At 36.4% G+C, this 18,353-nt stretch overlaps 1 pseudogene; it reads right to left on the bottom strand.

The window, feature by feature from the left end:
* Positions 1-14,788: 14,788 nt before the first annotated feature.
* The window catches only part of LOC141341157 (uncharacterized), a 210,595-nt pseudogene continuing 207,030 nt past the window's right edge, over positions 14,789-18,353 (bottom strand).

Genomic DNA, 18,353 nt, shown 5'->3' with positions numbered 1-18,353 from the left:
ACCCTTGCCCTGCGAATGTTTTTTTTTTTTTTTTTTTCCTCTTTCAATGTTTTTTTTCTTTTTTTCATTTTTTTCTCCCTTTTCCCCTTCCCTTCCTTTCTTTCCCTTCTTTTCTTTTTTTTTTTCTTCTTTTCTCTTCCTTCACTTATAAATAAAAGAATTGAACTAAAAAAAAAAAAAAAAAGGATAATAGATATACAAATTAAGAGAAACAGCAGAAATAGAACGAATAGAGTAAATAGAACAAGAGGGGAAATAAAGCAGTACGTAAAGGTTTTTTTTTTTTTTTTTTCCTTTTTTTCCCTCCCTCCCCCCTTCTCCCTCTCCCCTCCCTCCCCTCTCCCTTCCCTTGGATATTTAATTTGATTAAGTATTAGACACCGTTTCTATCTCTTCCTAACCCCCTCTCCCCCCCCCCCCCCCACCTCTTGTTTAAGTACTGATGAAGGTGTTGTTGGGGAATGACTCCAGACAAAGAGGATCTTCAATAGAGATGTATTCTGTTAATAAGTTTTTCCAGGATGAAATATAAATGGTATTTCTTGATTTCCAGTTCATGAGGATAGTTTTCTTGGCAATAGTTAGGAACACCAGCAGCAGTTGACCATTTGAATTATTTATATCTATTGTGGATATGTCACCTAGTATGCAGAGGGAGGGAGACAATGGGATGTGACATCCCATAAGGTTGGAGAGTGAGTCGGTAACCTTTTCCCAAAATGTTTTAATTGAAGTGCAATGCCATAAGGCGTGAAGATAAGTGTCAGGGGTGTTTTGCGTGCAATGTGAACATGTCTCTGAGGTGAAACCCATTTTAAATAATTTCTGCCCAGTTAGATGAGTTCTGTGAAGTACTTTATACTGTATGAGTTGTAAGTTAGCATTTTTAGTCATGGAGTATATGTTTTTGCAAATTTGAGTCCAGAAATCAGCATTGGGAGTAATGGATAGGTCTGATTCCCATTTGGTGGTTGGTAAAACTAATGCGTTGTCTGATTTTGATATCATTTTGTATATTTTGGAGAGTAATTTTTTGGAGGAAGATATATTAATAAACTCGGAGATTTGAGGGGAAAGGTCTAGATTGATTGGTTGGTTAAGTAATTTTGATTTAATTGACGATTTGATTTGTAAATATTCTAAGAAGCAATTACTCCCAATGCTGTATGTCTGGGCTATATGGGAAAATGGTGCCAGGTTGTTGTTATTAATAATATGCTGTAGTTGTGTGATTCCCTTATCTGCCCATGTGCGGAAGTTAAGTGGCTTCTTGTTAGCTAAAAAATCAGGGTTATTCCAAATTGGGGTGTATTTACATGGTATGAGTGGGGAATTTGTGATCTGATGGAACTTCCACCAGGCTGTCAGAGTTGCTTCTATTGTTGGCATTTTAAAACAGTGATGTTTTTTGATTGTTTGACTGTGAAAAGGTAATTCTGAGATGCTAATGTCTTTGCAGATTGATTGTTCAATATCTTGCCATGTGTATTCTGATGAGTTAGGTTGAATCCATTTGTATATGTTTTGGAGTTGATTTGCCAGAAAATAATTATAAAAATGTGGTGCTTCTAATCCACCTTGTGATTTTGGTTTCTGTAGGGTTGTTAATTTAATTCTTGGGGTCTTGTTTTTCCAGTAGAATTTTGTAATAATTGAATCTAAAGATTTGAACCAGATACGAGTGGGCTGTGTTGGAATCATTGAAAATAAGTAGTTTATTTTTGGGAGTATAGACATTTTTATTACTGATATTCTGCCCATGATTGATAATGGTAATTTCATCCAACGTTGAAGATCATCATCTATTCTTTTTAGTAATGAGGTATAATTGAGTGCAAACAACTCTGACAGCTTGGCGGAAACATTGATACCCAAATATGTGATGTAATTGGTGCACAAAGGGATTTGTGATGTTTGGGATGTCACATCCACACTGGTGGAATTTAATGGAAGTATAGCCGATTTATTCCAGTTAATTGAGTATTCAGAAATGTTTGAAAAGTTATCAATGAGTTTTATTGTTTCTTGTAATGATTTTTGGGGGTTTTGTAAGTATAATAATATATCATCAGCGTAAAGACTTATTTTATGGTGTATGTTTAATGTTTGAATTCCTTCGATGTAGTTGTTTTGACGGATAGCTGCTGCAAGCGGTTCTATGAATATGGTGAATAGAGATGGAGAGAGTGGGCATCCTTGTCTAGTTCCCCGGTGTAGAGTGAAGCTGCGTGATGTTAGTCCGTTAGTAATGACAGTGGCTGAGGGTGATGTGTAGAGAATTTTAATCCAGTTAATAAATGACTCCCCAAAACCAAACCTCTCTAATGTGGAAAACAGGAATTTCCAGTTTACTTTATCAAAAGCTTTTTCCGCATCAAGAGTGATTATGACAGATTTGTTTTTGTTTGTTTATTGATGAGTGGTGAATTAGGTTTATGAGTCTGCGGGTATTGTTTGATGCTTGTCTACCTTTAATGAAACCGGTTTGGTCGGGATGGATTATAGTTGGCATGATTCTTTCTATTCTATGGGAAAGAGCTTTAGCAATTATTTTAGTGTCTACGTTAATTAGTGAGATTGGGCGATAACTTGACGGTAATGTTGGATCTTTATTGGGCTTGAGGAGGAGTGCAATTGTGGCTGTGTTCATGGTGTCTGGAAGTTTTGATTTTTGTTTTGATTCGCATATCAACCGGATGAAAAGTGGTGATAAAATAGACCAAAAGTGTTTGTAGAACTCAGCAGGGAAGCCATCAGGACCTGGTGATTTATTGTTGGGCATGTGTTTAAGAGCATTAGATAGTTCTTGTTCTGATAAAGGCGATTCTAGAGTATCTATTTGCTGTTTGTTAAGTTGGGGTAAATTAATATTGCTAAGAAACAGATTTATGTCATCCTGGGATGGATTCTTTTCAGGGGAATATAGTTTACTGTAAAATTTTTGAAAGATTTGATTTATTTCTTCTGGTGAGTTGGTGGGTGTCCCTGCTGAGTCCTTAATGACTGATATAGTTGTTTTTTCTTTGTTGTGTTTGATTTGATTAGCCAGGTATTTACCAGATTTATTACTATGATGGAAGTGTTCTTGTCGTAGTCTCTGAATAAGGAATTGAGTATGCATATTAATTAGTTTATTTAATTGTGATTTATATTTTCTTAGCATATCCTGTGTTTCTTCTGTTGGGTTATTTATGTTGATGTCTTCTAGTTCTTTAATTTTCTGTTCTAGTTCGTCTTGTTGTTCTTTCTCTTTCTTTTTTTTGTAAGTGGAATATGAAATTATTTTGCCTCTTAATACTGCCTTTCCTGTTTCCCACAGAAGAGATGGGGATATTTCCGGGGAGTCATTTATCTCTAGAAAGCATGCCCACTCTCTTTCAAAGTAACTGTTGAAATCGTGGTCTTGTAGAAGTGAGGTATTAAATCTCCATCTAGAAATGGGTTTATGTGCAGTGGTTATATTCAATTTTAATGTTAATGGAGCATGATCACTAATGATTATTGGGTGTATCTTTGATTCGGAAATATTGGAGATAATAGAATTACTGGTGAGAAAAAAGTCAATGCGAGAATATGAATGATGAACTGGTGAAAAAAATGAGAATGCTTTAATGTCCGGATGCTGGAGGCGCCAACTATCGCCAAGACCAAGATCACACATGAACTGTTTTATGGTTTCTGCAGATTTCCAGATGCGTTTATTGTCAGTGTTGTTACATCTATCTGTAGTTGGATCTAAAACTGTGTTGAAATCACCTGCTATTATGATTGGACAATTAGAAATATTTGAAATGGAAGAAAAAAAATTCTGAAAAAAAGATGGGTCATCTGTATTTGGGCCATATACGTTTCCTATTGTGAGTGAGTTATTGTTAATTGAAATATTAATTATGATAAAACGTCCCTCTGGGTCTGTAATTGTGCTGTTATGAACAAATGATATTTTTTTATTTATTAAAATACATACTCCTCTCTGTTTCGTGTTGTAGTGGGCAGAATATAAATGATACTGTGATGATTTGATTTTGTTTTGATCGGATTCAGATAAATGTGTTTCTTGGAGAAGACATATGTCTGCTTGTAATTTGTTTAAATGATTAAAAATTTTGATCCTCTTTGTCTGGGAGCCAAGTCCACGGACATTCCAGGATAAAAAAGTGATTGGTGACATTTCTCAGAAAAATACAAAAAGAATAAGTAAATGATATGTATGTATATTAATATATGGGCTTGTTAGTACTGCATATGTATATATGTGAGTGTATGTATTTGAAAAGGTGTGGTAGTGTACCTGTGTGTGTGTGTATGACAACGCAATGTTATTGTTATACTGAAAGACGTACAATTTAGACATGGAGTTAACAAAACGTACATAATAGAACAATGACCAAACAAAAAAAAACTTGAAGACCGACATAATGTTTAAAGAGGTGGGAGGATGAGACCTAAGTGCAATTGCAAAAACATAACTTTTAAAGTTATATGAGGGAGATGAGTAAAGAGATAATGTGGAGTAATGTGTTCAAAAAAGCCAGGGGGTAATGTCCTTGTCACGATATAATTGTCCATCTATGTATAATTTGTCCACTGTTATGATTGCACGTTTTCCTTCATTCATTTTCTGTTTTCGGATTGGGAAGAGTTGTTTTCGACGTTCGAGGATGACCTTTGGATATTGTTCGTTGAGACCGTAAGCTGTACCTTTAAGTTGTCTGCCTTGTTTTTGAACCAGTTCTTTGTGTTTGTAGTGTTCAAATTTTGCGATGATAGGTTGCGGTCGGTTGTTGTTTTGTTGAGAACGGATGCGATGGACACGGTGAAAGGTAATGCTTTGTACAGTTTCAGCTGGTAGTTTGAGTTGTCTTGTCATAAAGTCCTTGATTAATTTTTCGGGGTCGTCTGGCGTTTGATCCGGGATGCCTGTGAACACTAGATTGTCTCTCATACTGCGTGCTTGTAAATCCAGAATGTTTTCTTTCATCGATTTGTTTTCTGTGACAACGGAGGTGAGCTGAGCGGAAAGTGTGTGAACTGAGTCCTTTAGAAAGTTATTTTCTTTGGTGAGCGTGTCTATCTGTTCTTGGCTGAACTCTAAACTGTGACGTAATTCTTGGAATTCCTGGTGATAACTTCTATTATTGCGATTCTTGCGTCGAGTCCGGAAAGTTTATTTTCAATTGAGCGTAATATATCGCTTACCTCGGTACAGCAAGATGGTGAGGATGGTGTTGAAGGTGAATCAGAACGGGGTCTCTTGGAGATTGAAGCGGGATTACCTTTGTTATTTGACGTGTTCATGTTGCAGCAGAGTGTGTTGTAGTGAGCGTTGATGTATTCTTCGATTTGATCCAGGGTGAACAATGGAGAGCAAATAGTCCAGTTGTATTGATTTAGTCCAATTTTCGATGCGTGGAAGAAGAGAAAACGGTAGAAAAAAGAAAAAAAAAGATAACACTGAAGTTGTTTGTTCCTAGCAGACGGACGCCGCCATTTTACGTCTAGCACTTGGTCTCGCGGGTTCTCGCGTTACTCAGCCATCAGCGTGTGACACTCCTCCCAGCGTACTACTGACAACGTATTTATAATGTATTGCCCATACATTTTTATTCATTATAATACACTTATTAATTAATTAAAATATATCAATTATATATAATAAATTTATTCAAAGCGTAATTATAATGTCTTGCCCACATATTTTTATTAATAAAAAATACATTATAAATACGCTATGTATACATTTATTATATATTATTCATGTATTTTAAATCATCAAGTGTATTTTTTATTAATAAAAATATTTGGGCAATACATTATAAATACGCTTTGTATACATTTGTCATATATTATTCATGTATTTTAAATAATCATCAAGTGTATTTTTTATTAATAAAAATATTTGGGCAATACATTATAAATACGCTTTGTATACATTATTTATATATTATTCATGTATTTTAAATAATTAATAAGTGTATTTTTTATTAATAAAAAACATGTGGGCAATACATTATAAATACACCTTGTATACATTTGTTATATATTATTATTGTATTTTAAATAATCAGTAAGTTTATTTTTTATGTATAATTAGTATATTTAAAGGTTTATGAAATATGTTTCAATCCTATTAGAAGTGGTAACAAAATACATTTTTGGAAATGCTGAGATAGTATGTTAAAAGCACGTTTTAGTTCATCTTCATGGTGTCTCAAAATAGCACAGTTGAGTACACTTAGATGATCTTAAGTTTATCTTAAGGAGTACTTAAGAATAACTTTTAGTATATTAAGTACAAAATCAGTGCCCGAAAATAGAGCACTTTAAGTACATTAGGGAAGTGCACTAAGTGTACTTAAATTGTATTTTAGCACACTTTTTTCACACTTTGTATATTCTTTTAATATATTATTGTTATACTTTAAATTAGTCATACATATATTTATAAATGTTTAAAAGTAGGGTTCAAGTGTATTTCTAGTTGTAACTAAATATATATTTTTAAATACAGATATAGTATGTTAAAAGCACATTTTAGTTCAATTTCAGGGTGTCTCAAAATAGCACAGTTGAGTACACTTAGATGGTATTAAGTTTCTTAACATATACTTAATACTATCTTTTAGTACATTAAGTACAAAATTAGTGTGCGAAAATAGAGCACTTTTAGTACATTACTGAAAAGTGTACTAAGTATACTTAAATAAAGTGCATTTTAGTGCACTTTTTTTTTTACCTGGGAATGGATGAAGATGCTGGCTGTAGCTCTCACCAACAAAATATCCCAGTGAAAACATCCTCAAACACTGCACATCAACGTATCTATGACAAAAAGAATTACTGTCTTTACTGTGAGAAGGCCTATGTAAAAATTGCAAGACATCTTACACAGAGACATTCTGGAAAAGTTGAAGTTGCAAAGGCACTGGCACAAAGGAAAGGCTCAGCGATGCGAAATCTTTTGTTAACCAAGATCAGAAACATGGGAAATTACCACCATAACATTTCAGTCCTATCCACTGGGAAAGGGGTAATTGTACCAAAAAGGCAAGCAACGTATCATTCAACATCACATGACTATCGGCCGTGCAAGTTTTGCTATGCTATGTATGTCAAAACAGACCTTTGGAGACATCACAAACGTTGCAAGTTACAAGTTAAAGACTGTATGCCAGTAAATCGAAAAGTTCAAGCAAGTTGTTCCCTGTTGTTACCCATGGACTGTACAGTTTCCAGTGGATTAAAAAAAATGATTGAAGACATGACATATGATGCTGTAACTCAAGTGGTCAAATCTGACCAGCTGATTCTCTCACTTGGTGAAAGGATGTTCCTCAGAAATGGAGAAGTTCCACGGTACCGGGCAGACATTAGAAATAAGATGCGAGAACTTGCCAGACTTCTTATGACGTCAAGAAAATTTGACAAAGGCATTGTTACTTTAAAGGACTTGATAAATCCAGGAAAGTTTAACACAGTACTGGAGGCAGTAAAAATCATGACTGGATTTGATAGGTCGACGAACCGTTTCTCTGTTCCATCAACAGCCCTAAAACTGCGACACTCCCTTGTGAAAGTGTCACATATTTTGCAGGGAGAAGCTTTACGTCAAGAGGACGATGCCTTAAAGAGCCGAGCTGAGCACTTCAGTAAATTAATTGAACTGGAATGGACAACCCATGTTTCATCAAATGCATTGAAAACATTATATCAGAAAAAGTGGAACAGCCCACAAATCCTGCCTTTAGCAGAAGACATTAAAAAGCTCCAGGATCACCTAAAGTGTCTTGAGGAGACAAACAAAGAAGCACTCACTGACCACCCATCACAAAGATCATGGAATGATCTCTCCCAGGTGACTTTAACACAGCTGATATTATTCAATCGTCGACGTGAAGGTGAGGTTTCCAGGATGGAAATCCAAACCTACCTGCAGAGAAACAACTACCAGATGCAGGATAAAATTTTGGAGAGCCTGTCAGCATTTGAGAAAAAACTATGTGAGAACCTAACCAGAGTAGAGGTACGGGGGAAAAGAGGACGTAAAGTGCCAATACTATTGCCAGCAAATGTGAAGGAATCTGTGGACCTTTTAATTAAAACTAGGGAACATGTTGGGATTTCCTCTAGCAATCCCTACATATTTGCCCGTCCATTTTATGGATCACAGGAAAGCATCCGTGGTTGTGACTGCCTAAAACGCTATGCAGAAAGCTGTGGGGCTAAAAATCCTGAAAACATTACATCCACAAAGTTGCGAAAACATGTAGCCACAGTTTCTCAGCTACTAAATTTACAAACCCATGACCTAGACCAACTAGCAACTTTCATGGGACATGATATTGAGGTCCACAGAGAATTTTACAGACTGCCAGAAGAAACTTTGCAAATGGCAAAAGTTGGCAGAATTCTTTTTGCACTGCAAAGTGGAATAGGCCAATTTAAAGGAAAATCCCTAGAGGACATAACACCAAACATCAACTGTAAGTCAATTATTTGTATGTACCTGTCTTTTTAAACAATTCAAACTGTCAATGATTTGTAAAAAGTTACTGTCAGTTTTAAAAATGTGTTTGATTGTTTTGTTACAGTTGAAGAGGGCACCAGTGATTCCGAATCGGAGGATGCTGAATCTAATAAAAGGAGGGCAAAGAATAATTATCTCGAAAAAGGGACTGCCACTTCAAGAAAGACTGGATCAGGGGAAGCATCTGCATACCTGAGGAAACCAACACTGCCAATAAATCGAAAGGGTATATTATTTAACTAATAATAATGAATATCGTCCACATTTATCATGTAATTACTGTCCTTTTTACTTTTGAAATATGTAAATTATTTAATTATTATTAATAATTTGTCCACTTAATCTTATTTATTTTAATAGGAAAATCCAGAAAAGCCTGGACAGAAGTGGAGAGTAAAATGATTGAACATCACTTCAAAAACTTCCTAAAGAAGATGAAAGTCCCTGGAAAAAATGACTGTGAAAGATTCCTAAATGAAAACCAATCTCTAAAGAATAACGAAAGAGACTGGATAGCAGTGAAGTACTTTGTACACAACAGAATAATTACCATGAAGAGAAATTTGTGTCAAAAGTATACTACCTAGAAATATTGGGAGCTTACGCTATGGGTTGTCAATGTAAAATGTTACAAATGCTGGGAGCTTACGCTATGGGGTATCAGTGTTGTGACACGAAAACATGTCATTGCATTGGTAGTTCATATAAACGGAGCGTCAGTGTGTCATTGCATTGGTAGGTCATATAAATGGAGGGTCAGCATTGGTAGGTCATATAAATGGAGGGTCAGCATTGGTAGTTCATATAAACAGAGCGTCAGTGTGTCATTGCATTGGTAGGTCATATAAATGGAGGGTCAGCATTGGTAGGTCATATAAATGGAGGGTCAGCATTGGTAGGTCATATAAATGGAGCGTCAGTGTGTCATTGCATTGGTAGGTCATATAAATGGAGGGTCAGCATTGGTAGTTCATATAAATGGAGCGTCAGTGTAAATTTCCTTTAAACAAATCTGTATTTTAGAGTATCTTACATTTTTATTTCATGGTATCTTGTCATTTATATATGTGTTTTGTTATTTGAAAACATTTTCTTTGATTTATTCGGAGCAAACAACTTATCTGAAAAGTAAAACAGTTTTTATTTATTATTTTATTTATATTTTGTTGTAAGCATTCATCACTAATGGTGGAAAGTCTGCACTACAACAAGAGGGCTCTTTTAGTGAGCTTATGAGTTTTTTTATATTATAAACGTGATTGTTTATCATGTGGAAGACCATTTCCGTTGGCAGGAGTGCAGCAAAAGCAAGTGTGAAACCTTCAGTTTAGGAATGTTTGTGGATGTTAAATAAACTTTATTTCATTTAATATAACTGTCGTTATGCCTTTTTTTCAATATTTTATTCTGATCGCAATAATTGTTTTATTAATGCTAACATTAGTATTACACGTTAAATAAATAAATCTAAATACATTTTTTATGTTGACTTAAGGGGAGACACTACAGGTGAATAGGGTAAAAATTTTTACTAGCAGATATAATCATGAAACTTTCCACCTACATTACGATGAGAAAAAAATGTATTACAAAGTTTCTGTAATTTTATATTTGAATGTACAAATTATGCGCTAAATTGTCTATATTTTAAAAAACGAAATCTCAGAATTGGATAAAGCCAGGTTCAAAATTATTTTTTCATTGTGTTCACATATTAGATGCGAAAAAAATTACAGAGGGATTTATGGATATCTACTTTTGTTATCCTGTAAATCAGAATATACTGTCAATAGCCTTAAAAAAATGTATTTTCGCCATGTTTTTTGGAATAAAATGTTATAGAAATCAGGCTAGGAATAATATATTTACAAATTCCTCTGTAATTGTCTCCATTATATAACTAGGTACAAGACTGGAAAGTTTGGTGTATATAGGTGCTACTGAAGTGGAGATTTCGGACTTGGAGTATGAAAGAAAAGTCATTTTGAGAAAATGGGCTTTAAAGATTTATATTGTAAAAATTCCACACATTTTTATACGAAAACATTGCTAACAAGCAAAACAACTGGCCAAGTAATTGTTTATAACAATGTAGACCAGGAACAATGACTACTGAATAAAACAACATTGCCAAACAAGACCTTCAACTAACCACAGGGAACCACAAATACAGACACAAACTTATCATCAGAACTGCAACTCTAGTCATCTATGTCCATCGGAACACAAAGTTCACCTAAAGGGTTGAAAGCTTAGCTCACCGTGCCTGCACCATATGTAGACCCCTTACCCCTCTCTTGCTGATGCCTTTTCAGCTTTTTAGCTGTGTTCAGAGTCTTTCTGCAATGTTTTACACTCTCAGACTGGATGGATTCGGCTTTTGTGATCCTCAGCATATCGGTTTGACTGATGGTGGTGACGGTAACGACAGTGCTTTCCAGCCAAAGCTTATCCATAATGGCAAGCATGGCAGAGGACCCCTCATTAAAAGTTAAAATGGCCATACTTGCAGCTGCCTCAACTCTACTCTTACCTACAAACACTGTTTTTGTACAGCAGCCCCAAATGACAGAGTTGAGGCACTCATTCGCATTTTGAGTGCCACCATGCTGCATGCGCTGCAGCAGGCTGTCACTTGACATGCGGTGGTATACAGCTATCAGCTTCTGGCCCACCTCCCGAGTTTCCTGCATGGAGCCTGTGGCTCTCTGGAGTTTCTCCAATTTCCTCCACCCTCCTATACCAACAGCAGGACAGGTTGCACCTGGTGTGCAAGGGGACTTCGTCACAGGACATGCTATGGAGGAGATGTCACGTGAATAAGGAAAGGGTCTGGGTCCAGATGCAGGTAAGTAATTTTTAATGAAAATAATAACAAACAAAACAAAACCAAAAAGCCAACACAGCAGACTAAACATAAACTGAAACATAAACTGAACAAAACATGAAACAAAGTCTAAGGCCAGGATCAAGGAACACAAAATACATCCAAGACAGAAGACAATGCAGCCATGAAACAGGAGTGAAAGGTGAGAGTTCTTAAAGACCAGATAATTGTGAACAGATGTGAGTGAAATCAGTGCTAATGACAAAGACAGGTGAAAGCAATCAGGAAGTGCAGTGCAGGAACAGCGACCTCGGGAGGCTGAGGGAAGACCCACAGCCCCGATCATGACAGGAGACCAGTCCAGATCTAATTTTTCATTTTCTCTATGGAACCCTGGTTATTTAAAATTGCCCCCCTGTAATAATTTTGTAATGTTTTACATTTTTTGGCCCTTAATTTTCCCAGACCCTTCCCCCCCAATTTGCGTTCAGCACTTAATTTCCGTAGTGCTGTGCCCATATGCTTATGGGCATGGTTGATGCATTGTAATTTTACTACCTCATGCCAAGAGTATGGGTTGAGGGATACCAATCCCTGAATGCAGCACTGTCCCCATCTGACAGCATCTGAATGTATCTGAGCTGGTGGCGACTCACAGACCTGGCCCACATCCCTTTCGCTGCCTCCTGCTCCATAGCCTTGCTTGAGCCCCTAAAATTTTGTGCACAATCATGCTTTTCTCTCCAGCTGTCAATTTCCTCATCTGTAATCTTTCCCTCATGCCTGGCAGCTTCTTTAAGGGCACAAGCATGGCAATAGGAGGATAGAACCTCAAAGTCGATCACCAGTCCCGTAAAAATATCGATGCACACCCCGATCCCATAGTGTGTTGTGAACCCTCCTTTCTGTCAAGTGCCATCAAAAGACACACTGATATTTATCACCGCATCTGCATCCTCTCTCAGCATCTCTGCCACATCTGCATAGGCCTGCCTGACCTGCTCCCTTGTCCTGTGAAGTGACTCAAGATCTCTCTCAATTTCTGCCACTAAAATGAAATGTGTATTGTATCAATAACTGTTCGTTTTTTGTTTTTATAGATACAGCACACAGAAATCTGTACTGTAAAAGTAAAACTGACCACCGCAACACAACATAATGAATGAGATGGCACTTTATTCTATTCTTATAAATCTTATAAATATTTTATCGATACAAAACAAATATTGTTACAGTAATGTTATAATATGTTACAAGGTGGTAACAGCCACACGTATTGGGCTATTTCTGACATTAGAAATTCTACAGACTGCTTCAATTTTTGGGATAGGCTACAATCCTGTTTCCATAGCCTACCTGTCACTCTCTTGCCGTGCCTCTGATACGTTTTAAGGTGAAGGCCAGGGAGCCCCAACACCTTGCTGATTTTTCTGAGAGCTGCATTTCCCAATCCTAACTCGTGTGCCAAGAGGACCATTCGCACATTCACGTCAAATGCAACGTCGTTTCTGGACTCATCCCGAAGTCGGGTAGACGTGTACACGCTCCTTGTCATCTTTACCCAGACAGCACTCTAGCAATAAACTGCTACAGAACCCTTGATTCTGTGGATCTATATAAATTTTTAGCCCTGACATACCACAATTTGGACAAGTTAAATCACCAATCAGCTCATTCAGTCGCGCAGCATGAACAAGCAGCCACTGTTGTGTAGAGTGCACTTTATTTATAGATTGGCTTATATCTAAACCACCCTGGTTTCCCATTGACAGCTTAGGTTCAGATGCGCTTCCCGAGTGCATTTCACTGAGTAATCCATCACTAATTTTCCTTTCCCCCTTGCAAGTGACAAATGCGATGATTGACGCGAAGTCATTTTCATTCATTCACTCAAAAGATCCCGCGGAAAGCTAAACCAAACAAGGAAGCGTCAAAGCATACCATGTGACGATTCTGAACGAATCACATTGTCAGAAATTATCTTCAGCCAATGAGATATTTGGATCCGACAGCATTGTACAGAAGAGAGAGAGCTTTCCAGCAGTGTACGTGATGACTAGGTACAGGCAGAGATCGCGGAGCAGCATGTTGATTTAGAATGCCAACTTTTGTTGAATTTATGAGAAATCTACAGACGCAAACAGACAAAGTGCAGTAAAATAAAGACCTAAATGTGTATTTCTGACTTTTTTTCACCACAAGTCTAAAAGAAGACACGTTATTGAAGACAGATATCCAAAAATCTCAAAATTGACCAATAAAAAAAAAACAATGTTTTTGCCTGTCGTGTCTCGCCATAAAGGTGAATTGAATGTCAGTTTGGTAAGTGGTTAAGGGCCAGGCTGAGTGCTGAGGCCGAGGCCATATAGGCTGCTCCGCCATGGCTTTCCAAGTTTCATGATCCACCATGTCTTCCTAAACGGTTTGCTCCACCACGGCTTCCCGAGCTTTTGTAATTCAACAATGGCTCCCCGAACTGTCTGTACAAGCTCCCTGATCTGCCATGGCCCCCCAAGCAGCACCCTGATCCGCCATGGCCCCCCAAGCAGCACCCTGATCCACCATGGCCCCCTAAGCAGCACCCTGATCCACCCTGGCCCCCCAAGCAGCACTCTGATCCGCCATGGCCCCCCAAGCAGCACCCTGATCCGCCATGGCCCCCAAGCAGCACCCTGATCCGCCATGGACCCCAAGCAGCACCCTGATCCACCATGGCTCTTTGAGGTCCTTGATTTGCCCTAGATAACCTTCTATGTCTCCCTCAGTTAGCAGCCTCCAGGGGGCCAATCCCCCTCCCCAGTTGATTATGATACTGCGTCAGATGTACCCTCTGGGAAAGGGGAGTTATATCAAGTTTACAGACTTATTCTTCACCTTTCTTTGTTTCTGTTTGTCTTAAATGTCTTTAGATTCTATTGGATATATGTTCCCCTGATTACCTGTGTGGATTTTATTAAAGAACTTTCATTTAATTCTAACCTCTTTGTTACATATAGTCGTGACACTATGAAGGTAATAGTGATATAAGGCTATAAGCTGTACAAAAAGAAGTGGACCACATCATGAAATCAAGACAAGAACTGATAGGTTCTTAAAGTACTGAGATTGTAGAGGCTGAAAGTGCAAAGAGTGAAAAGTTTTACACACTGTGTGAACAGTGTATGAGCGAACTGTGTAATTTGGCAACAGAAAAAATGCTGTGCAAATGAGAATGAAGTGTTTGAAGTATGTGCTTAAAGTGATGAGTTGTAAAATGGAGCTTGGCTGGGTAGCCAAAAGAAAATAAATGGGCTGATGAGAAGCTATTTGTGCATAGATGGAGGAGGGGTATGAAAATGTGTTACTGCTGAATACAACTGGTTAATCAATTTTTTAAAAATACTTTATTTTATGTATAATTAACAAGAAAATGAATGAAGGCCAACTGCTTCGGATTGTTTATGGCAGCAAATGAATTAGAAAGGAAACAGTATGTATATCTACTGTAAATACAGGCTACTGAAGCACAACAAAGAATGAACTGTGCAGATTAAAAAACAGACCTGCACAAACCTAGTATAATATTTCAATGCTTCTCCTGATAAAGTCCATAAACGTAAACAGATATAAAAACATTAAATTGAAATCAACTAAACAATAAGCTAAAATACACTTAAAATCAATTTTGTTCAGTTTATGTCTATATATAATCTTCCAGTTACATTGCTTTTCCCAGCAAGGTAAAAGTTTGTCTAATATTTTGATACAGAGAAATCAACACATGCAATTGAGTGACACACTAGTCATAGTCACACTTTGAGGGAATCTACTGTAATCACTATATATATATATATATATAACTTAATATTTGAAACTACAGTAAAGCAGATGATCAGGTATGGCCACAGTTAAAAAAAAAGCCTTATGGTAAACAAAAAGAGATGAAGGATGCATGAAAGTGATCAAATGCATCCCACATTTAGCAACATCCTTGATTTCACACACCTTTTTTCTCATTACACTCTTGAACAAGGAACACAGGCAAAGTCTGACATTTGCATGATTTTTCACATATCTGTAAGTGTGATGGAAAATGTTTTTATTACTTTGACTACACTTGAATGTCTTTCAAAATGAATGAGCAGATGATTGTAGAAATTGCTCCTTTTTCTAAACCTCTTCTTGCATTAAAGAAAATGGCAGTTCCTTTCCAGAATGAGTTTGCAAATGACGTTTCATGTTGCTCTGACATGTGAAACTCTTCTCACACTGAACACACTTGTACGGTTTCTCTCCAGTGTGAACTGTCATGTGAACCTTAAGGTTTACTTTATGCGTGAAACTCTTTCCACACTGAGAGCAGATGTAAGGTTTCTCTCCAGTGTGAATGCTCAAGTGAACATCAAGGCTTGTTTTATACTTGAAACTCTTTCCACACTGAGCGCAGTTAAAAGGTTTCTCTCCAGTGTGAATTTTCATGTGGTTATCAAGCGTACCTTTCAGTGTAAAACACTTTCCACACTCAGGACATATGAATGGCTTCTTATCGGTGTGAATTATCATGTGAGTCTTAAGAACTCCTTTTCGTGAGAAACTCTTCCCACACTGTTTGCAGATGAAAGGCTTCTCTCCAGTGTGAGTTCTCATGTGGACAGTAAGGTATTGTTTCTGTGTAAAACTATTCCCACACAGTTTACAGATGAAAGGCTTCTCTCCAGTGTGAGTTCTCACGTGGACAGTAAGGTTATTTTTGTTTGTAAAACTCTTTCCACACTGAGGACATATGAATGGCTTTTTTTGGGTGTGAATTATCATGTGAGTCTCAAGAACTCCTTTTTGTGAGAAACTCTCCCCACAGAGTTTGCAGGAGTAAGGCTTCTCTCCGGTGTGAATTCTCATGTGGACAGTAAGGTTTTGTTTCTGTGTAAAACTCTTCCCACACAGTTTACAGATGAAAGGCTTCTCTCCAGTGTGAACTCTCATGTGGACAGTAAGGTTTTTTTTCTTTGTAAAACTCTTTCCACACTGAGGGCATATTACCGGCTTCTTTTCAATGTGAATTTTCATGTGACTGTTAAGATGTCCACTTAAGATGAAACTCTTCGCACACTGTTGGCAGCTGTAAGGTCTCTCTCCAGTGTGAACTCTCATGTTAGAATTAAGATTTGTACTTTGTGGTTTTTGATTTATTTCTGGTGAGGATGTTTTTTTATTCTGTGAGCAACTAATTGATTTTACTTCAGTTTTGAAATCATCTTTCTCTTCTGTTTCATTGAGTTCTTGACTCTCTTCTTTCAGTGCCATCAGGTCTGAGGTGAAATGAGAAAAATGTAAGTTAACAACAGTTTAAAGGCACAAAGCAACAGACATCAAAACACTTAGACTAGTTCTGTCAATTAATTAAAAAACTATTTGACAATAAACAATTTCACATTGAATCTCCAAATTAATGTAAGAAAACATAAAGATTGTACATTTAAAATATGGGGCTTATTGGCATCTTTTTACCAAGTAGCCAATTGATACCAGTCTCATTGATACAAATACTGCTACTGATCTGTCTCTATTAAACGCATTTCCTTCCAATTTTAATCATTAATTATAGCTATAATTAAAAACAATTATTTGTAACATGTATATTGTTGTGCTTTTATCACAACTACCATATAATGATAAAAAAAACACTCCTTTTAAAAAACCCACACATAATCTGCCATGTTCATCTTCACGTTAGAGAATTTAAAAGCAGAATTCAAGTAAGAAATATTTCCTAATTAAACTCACAAAGGTTACGATGAGAGATTTTCGGTTTCTATTTTATTGTTTGGCTCCAGAGTTGGAGAGTAACAAAGTACATGTAACATCATTTCATATTTAAAATACAAAATGAGTAACTATTACGGTTAACTATTACAGAACATGTTACCTGTTTCAGATGCAGAACAGTTATTTGATGCATTCATGACATCTAGACTGGACTATTGTAACACACTACTATGTGACTGTCCTGCATTTTCAGTTAACAAGCTACAAGCTGGTGTTTCTGAAATATGACTATTTATTGCTTGTTGTAATGAACATTCACTGCTATTTACATTTTAATATCACACTTTTGATGATAGCAGAAAAATCACTTAATAAAACAAATGTCAAGTTAAAAACTGAAGTGTCATTGTTTGCTTCAAGCAAAATAACGTTTTTTTGTCAGATACCGCTTTCATTGTTTTCTAATCAAAAGTAGATACTGTGTTTAATGTTACACAAAATATGTTTTAATTTTAATAAGGATCAAATGAATGAGTCCAGCTTTGAGAATAAAAACCAACCTGTTTGTTCCTCAGTATCTTCATGTTTGATTCTGAATGTTTCTTCAATCTTCATGTCTTCAGTCTCCTCTTTAATAAACTCCATCTTTATAATAGTGTGTCACATGGATCTCTGTTGATTCTCCAGGAGTTTTTCTGTGTGTTTGTCCACTGTGTCCTGTTTAAGATGAGAATAATTATTAGAAAGAAAAATCTATGCAAACTAGATCTCTGTGTGTCTCAATCAGCTCCTAGTTTAGTAGTCAGTGCACTACAAAGACAGTCAGAGAGTTAATAGACTTGTATATAAAAAGTATAAAATATATACAAATAACATCAAAGGTTCATATTTAGATTATAATTTTAAGCTATTTTGATTTATATTTGGTATTCAATTATTTGTACATCATATCTAATATATTAAACTTGAATGAAATCATTCTCGGTTGTGATTCACTCGTTTGTCTTTGTTGTTGTCGTTTGTAGTCCACGTGCCGCTGAATCGAATCACTGAATCATTTCACAAATGATTCGATTCAAATGATTCGGATTCTCAGTTTCTCTCATCATCACACAATTGATTCATGATATAGAAAGCGAAATGAAACTTACCTTCTCTGTTACTAAATTTTAAGTAACACTAGATAAAGCATTACGTTATATTTCATAATGATGCATTTATTTTACATGGCTTGTAAAACGCTTTAATTGATGC

Source organism: Garra rufa, chromosome 1, assembly GCF_049309525.1.
Source record: "Garra rufa chromosome 1, GarRuf1.0, whole genome shotgun sequence".
Lineage (NCBI taxonomy): Eukaryota > Metazoa > Chordata > Actinopteri > Cypriniformes > Cyprinidae > Garra > Garra rufa.
The sequence above is the reverse complement of the archived record's forward strand: the minus strand, read 5'-3'. Positions and strand labels throughout refer to the sequence as shown.